This window comes from Elephantulus edwardii, unplaced genomic scaffold (genome assembly GCF_000299155.1).
Source record: "Elephantulus edwardii isolate Elephantulus edwardi_28Jun2011 unplaced genomic scaffold, EleEdw1.0 scaffold00262, whole genome shotgun sequence".
Classification (NCBI taxonomy): domain Eukaryota; kingdom Metazoa; phylum Chordata; class Mammalia; order Macroscelidea; family Macroscelididae; genus Elephantulus; species Elephantulus edwardii.
In genome coordinates this window covers 3,323,972-3,329,971 of record NW_006400012.1, presented here as the reverse complement: position 1 = coordinate 3,329,971, position 6,000 = coordinate 3,323,972, and positions in this window count along the sequence as shown.

Below are 6,000 nucleotides of genomic sequence, written 5' to 3'. Positions count from 1 at the left end.
GAAAAAAAAAAATAAACTACTTGACTTTAGGGAGCTCTGCAGAGTAGTGGTAAGGAGTTGAGGCTGCCAACCCAAAGGCATGCAGTTCAGATTCATCAGCTGCTCCTTGGGAGGTAGATAAGTGTGATTTACTGCCTCTGAAAATCCACTGGAGGGTCAGCTATGAGTTGGTTCTGACCCAATGGTACACACCACCATTGACTTTAATTCAGAATCATTCTTTTAACACACAAACTCTCAGAGAACTAGAGTAATGCACATGTATATACACACACATACATACATTAGGATCTACTAACCCTCCACTTAGCACGGTCTAAGTTATGGTTGTTGAATAAATTCCAATGAGCAGCAGCCCTCCATCTCATTTCCAGGGTTATAAATCTTAGTGGAAGGAGAGTGCCCGCCTTTCCCCTTCAGAGCAATAGGCGGATTAGAACCACTGGAGACTCTAGGCCTTTTGGTTAACAGTGCAGCACACACTTTGGACTAAACCACTAGAGCTCCTTATTAGGGTCAGGGCCTTTATTAACTTTATATCCTTTCATCTCTATACGAACTACAACAGGTAAGTAGCCTTATTTTTATAACCTCAGAAACAGAGAGTTAAACTTTCCAAAAGCGACAGGCTTAGGAAATGACTGTGCATGCAGTGCTCACTTCCATGGCCCTCACTCATGTCCCACTCTCACCGTCCTTTCCCTGTTAAATAGAAAAGATAGACACCAGGAAGGGACAGATACAGTTGACCCTTTGGCAATACACGTTTGAATTTCACAAGTCAATTTATACATGGGTGTCCCCCCCACCCCCGGTGCTGTTGGTTGTGGGCCCTATCAAGCCCCTATGAGCACACATAGGGAGAGAACTACTCACATCAAGAAAAGTGACTTCTCTTAGTATTTATAATGCACACATCTCAACCTGAGCCCATATAGTTCAAATCTATCCTGCTCAAGGGTCAACTGTAAGTTACACACAAATAATTGATTGTTCAGGAGGTCAACACACCTAACCTACGTTGTTCAGGGGTCTACTGTACTTGGACTCCCTGCATTGCAAAGATTTCGTCACTCTCTCCCTCCCCAGGCCGTGAGCTACCCTTTCCTGATTCTTCTTACCAAAATCAGTATTTTTCAGACACATTTCTTCTTGACTTGAACCTTCTTGACTATATTCATGGTAGGATTGAGTCTCCCTCACTAGAGACCCTTCCTTCATCTTGTCCCTTGAACACTTGAATGGTGCACATAGTCACCTGATAACCTTAGTGCCTTCCTCATCTCCTCTTGAGTATATGTAAGGACATCGCTAAGTTTTCGTGGCTGGAACCCCCATCTTCCTTGAGCATACTTATGTGTGATAATAGTTTCTCTGAAACTCTAAAGCTACAGAAGCAGAGGCTGAGCTCTGAGACCAGAGAGAAGAGGGCTGGACTGTGCTGGATGCCCTAGCCTGGGGGTTCAGTGAGTCACATCACTCTCACATAGCCCCAGGAGCCCCTGAGAATACCACCAAAGGTCTCTCCAGTCTGAGTCCACCCCTATGACGCCATAACAGGGGTTTTTCTTACCTGTAGGTGGCATTTGTATGAGTAGGTGGCATACTGGGTGAAAGGAGAAATAGCCTGACATAGATCCAATTTTAAATGTATGTTGTCTTGGGGTTCTGGGATTTTGTACATATTTAGAATATATTTTTGACTGAACACTGAGGAGATGATCAGATTGCTCAATAAGCAAGGTGTGCACATATCTAATTGTGCCTTCCCACCCACCCATCTGCAGTGCACAATTTCACTATCCTTCATGTGAAATCTATGTGAAACTCACCACAGATTGCTAAGTAAACACAATTAAGCTCCTGTGTACCTTGCTCAGTGCAATCTGGTGCACACTGTACTGATTAATCCTCTCCTGACTGAGTGATCTACCTTAAAAGTCTCAGGCAAACTGTGCCAAGTTCTTTGAGAGTAGGAGGAGGGTCTCCCGACAGGACTCAAGGAGGCAATGGTGGTTCATTGTCAGAAATCTTGCCTTCTACCCTCCACCACTGGACCAATAGACAACATCATGATGGATGGAGAGGAGGCTGAAACTATCAAGAGCTTCATCTTGCTTAGATCCATAGTTAACACCCTTGGTACCATAAGTCAGGAAATAAGGAGACACATTGCACTGGGAAAATCTGTAGTTAGGGACATCTCCAAATTATTGAGGAGTAATGATGTCAGTTTGAGGACTAGGGTGCATCTGATTCAGGCCATATTATTTCCAATCACTTGCTATGCTGGAAAATGAATAAGGATAACAGAAAAATAATTAATGCCTTTGAGCTGTGGTGTTGGAGAAGAACACTGAACAAACAGATATATCTTGGAGAGGGTATAGCTGGAGTGCTCATTGGAAGCAAGAATGATGAGGCTTCACCTCACACAATTTGGACATATCGCTAGGAGGGGCTATTCCTTGGAGAAGGACATGATGTTGGGACGGGTGCAGGTTCCACGAAGGAGAAGAAGATCCTCAACCAGGTGGATTGACATGATGACTTCCACTTTGGGCTCTTGTGTGTACAAAGTGTAAGGATGGAACAGGATAGAAAAGGGTTCAGATCTTTGGTTCACAGGTTGTGATTCATACTAGACTTGACAGCACCTAACAACAAACAATAACAACAGCCCTCAACCAGGTGTAATGACACAGTAACCATAGCAATGAGCTTGAGTGTGGGAAATTATGAGGATGGCACAGGATAGGACAAGGTTCAGATCTGTTCTTCACAGGGTTGCTATGAATTGTCCTCAACTCAAAAACACCTAACAACAAAAACATATAGGAGACCAGAATTCAGTATCTGGCCAGCACACCTCAGAGAAGCTACCCCCTTATCTCTTAGTGGAGGCTGATGTGTTGTTATGATGCTGCAGGGTTTCTTTTCAGTGGCCTGTCAAGACTAAGGAGAAAGGCCCAGTGGTCTACTTCTGAAATCCTCCACGTGAAACCCAATGGCTCACAACTGTCCCATCTTGAAGTGCAGAGTTATGAATCTGGGGCCAACTCCATAGCAACTAACAACATAAGGAACCATGGAAGGGAGTCCATCTATTTCAGGAACAAAAAAGGAGAAACTATGACCCTGAGGAACAAAAGGGCTTCTCCAGCTGTGAGAAGGGGATAGTGGAAGACGAGCCAGGGGGACTTTCTGGGGCCAGAAGGCAGCAATGTCCACATGGCTGAGACCTTGAGCCAACTTCACAGTCACAGTGGTAGCAACTCACGCTTATAGGTACCATATAGGTGGAGTAGAGGACAGAAAAGAAACAAAAAAAGCAGGTCTAGTGTTTGGCAGTTCCACTTTGCTGGGAGACACTGATTCCAATGGAAGGAGGGGGCAGAACAGAGGGAGGAGTATTTTGCTCTGAAGCAGCCCATCCTCTAGAACTGTGACCAAATTCGTCCTGCTGCCTGTATATACATAGCCTACAAGCTAAGAATGGATTTGATATGTTAAATAAGTGGGGGAAAATGTCCAATACACATGGAAATCATATGAAATTTGCATGTCAGTATTCTTAAGTAAAGCTTTATGGAACACAATTCTGCTGATTCGTTTCTGAATTGTTACTGGAGGCCATCATGCTGTGACGGCAAAGTTGAGTCCGACAGAGTTCATGTGTCTGCAGAGACTAAAGTATTATTTGGTCCTTTACAGAAAAAGTTGCTGACTCTTGACCTAGAAAACCGCTCCCAACATCCCCCGGTACGTTCTTTAGCTGATGGTTTCCACAGTGATTGGGGAAGAAATGCGCCCACGCTGCTCTCACCGGCTATGCTGTGTCTCCACCTGGCTCTCTCAGCATCCTGGACTGCTGACCCTACTGGAAGCCACGGAGGGTGCAGGCAGCCCTTGCCTCTCACACAGAAAACACAACTGAGTTAAGGAATGTGTGTGTTCAAAATTCCAGCCAGGGAAGGCCCGAGCTGCTTTCATTCAGCCCATTCACCCTCAGACTGCCTGATTCTGGGCGCAGAGGAGCAGGTCCTAGCAGGGGACCGCAGGGGCTGGCTGTGGGGCTTAGGCTGTGGGGGAACAACTGAAACAGCAGCTTTGGCGAGAGGAAACGCCCTCTTCATTGCAAAGTCCTCTTTTGTTGATCATCACCATTATTAAAAATGTGCACATCCCAGCAAAACCAGCTGGTCACACATTTACAAAAGAGCCTGCCACACCAGAGCAAGAGGGTTCTGGGCTTTGGCAACATGTAGATTCTAATTCCTGTGACAGTGAAGTTGTTCAGAGAAAGAACAAAATAACTCTGTTATATAGTGAGTTCACAGTAGTCATCCAGAACAGTGTCTTCCATTCTCTGCTTACTCCCAGCACAGGAGTGGGGGAAGCTGGTCTGGAGTTTTGGGCAACTGTGTGAATTGGCAACGTCTCCCTCAGGAGTGAGGCTAATTGGTTGTCTGATGGGAATTGTGTTGATAGTGCAATCCAAAGGGCAGTGGGACTGTCTGCCAGGACAGAGCCCTGCTTGGTACTCTGGGTTCCCAGTCCAGCAGCTGGGCAAGGCCGAGGCCACGTGGGCATGGTCCACATCGTCTTGACTCTAGAGTGCAATTGTTCAGCCCAGGTTGTTCCCTCACTCAACACCTGTGTGGGCCGTGACAAGTTACTTAGCCTCTGTAAGCCTTGGTTTCTCATCTATTACGGAGAGGATGGAGTGGGGAGAAACTGTTACTATTTACCTTTCCAGATTGTCATGGGCATGACCATAGTCTTCTCACAATTGCCATCATTTTGGACTCATAGCTGACCTTCCAATGGACTTTCAGAAGCAGTAAATTTCCCGAGAGGAGAACTCCCATCATTCTCCCTTGGAGTTGCTGGTACAGTCAAACCTAATACCTTTGAGTCAGCAGTATTCTTCCTTACGAGGCCACCATAGCCATTGTTGTTGTTCTTACCATCGAGTTGGCACTGATTCCTTGCTGACCCTCCAGAAGGTTTTCAGACTCAGTTAATCACATGAGAACATCCATCTTTCTCACATAAAGCAGCTGGTGGATCCAAACAGAGTACCTTTGAGTTGCCTGTACAACTCCTTAACCGTCAGGTCACCACAGCTCCTTACAGCCATAGTAGGTCTTATTAAATTGCAGTTAGTGCCAACACTTACTTCCTGATGAATAAAGTTGAAGAACCTGTCACACATATATGTTGCACACAGTTGTACCCGAGAGCCAATGCAGTGTGGGCCATGCCTGGGTGGCGTGGGCTCTATCCAGCTGCTGGGTTAGGAACCCAGGGTACCATCCAGGGCTCTGTCCTGGCACTACTGTGTGACACTAAAGTAAACCAGTTGCCGTGGAGTTGACTTTGATATAGATGGTGATCCAAAGGGCATCAGGGTAGAACAGTAGTTACAGGGTTTTCAGTGGCTTTTTTAGAAAAGGATCCTTGGGACATTCTTTGAGACACTTCTGGGTAGACCCAAACTTCCAGTCTTTCCACTTGGAACACAGTGCCCTGCATCTTTACATCACCCAGGGACTCCTACATATGTTGGTATTTTAAATACCACTTAGAAATTTCACTTCACTTTCCAAGCAGATTGTAGTGTCATGGAGGGCAGAAGACATCAAATAACAGATGCCATTTATGAGCACCAGGTACAGGCTTAGGCTTTCTATGAAGTACCTTGTTTCACTTGTTCTCAGCCAGCTCTCAAAGTGTGTGTCATCATTAAGAGCATTATACCAACAGAGAAAGCTGGGCTTGGAGTGGTTTCCAGATCCCACAGGGAGTCAGAGGAAAATGTGGCGTCTGAACTTCTGGCTGTAAAGCTCTATTCTTCTGTGTTGCTGCTCTTCTGCGTTTCTGAGACTTCTACTCCTGGCTCCCATGAACAGGGCTGGGCATGAATTGGCACTTGCACAAGAGGCTGTAAGCATCACCTATCAGGCCTCAGAGCCAAGCACTGCAGCCACAAGCCTC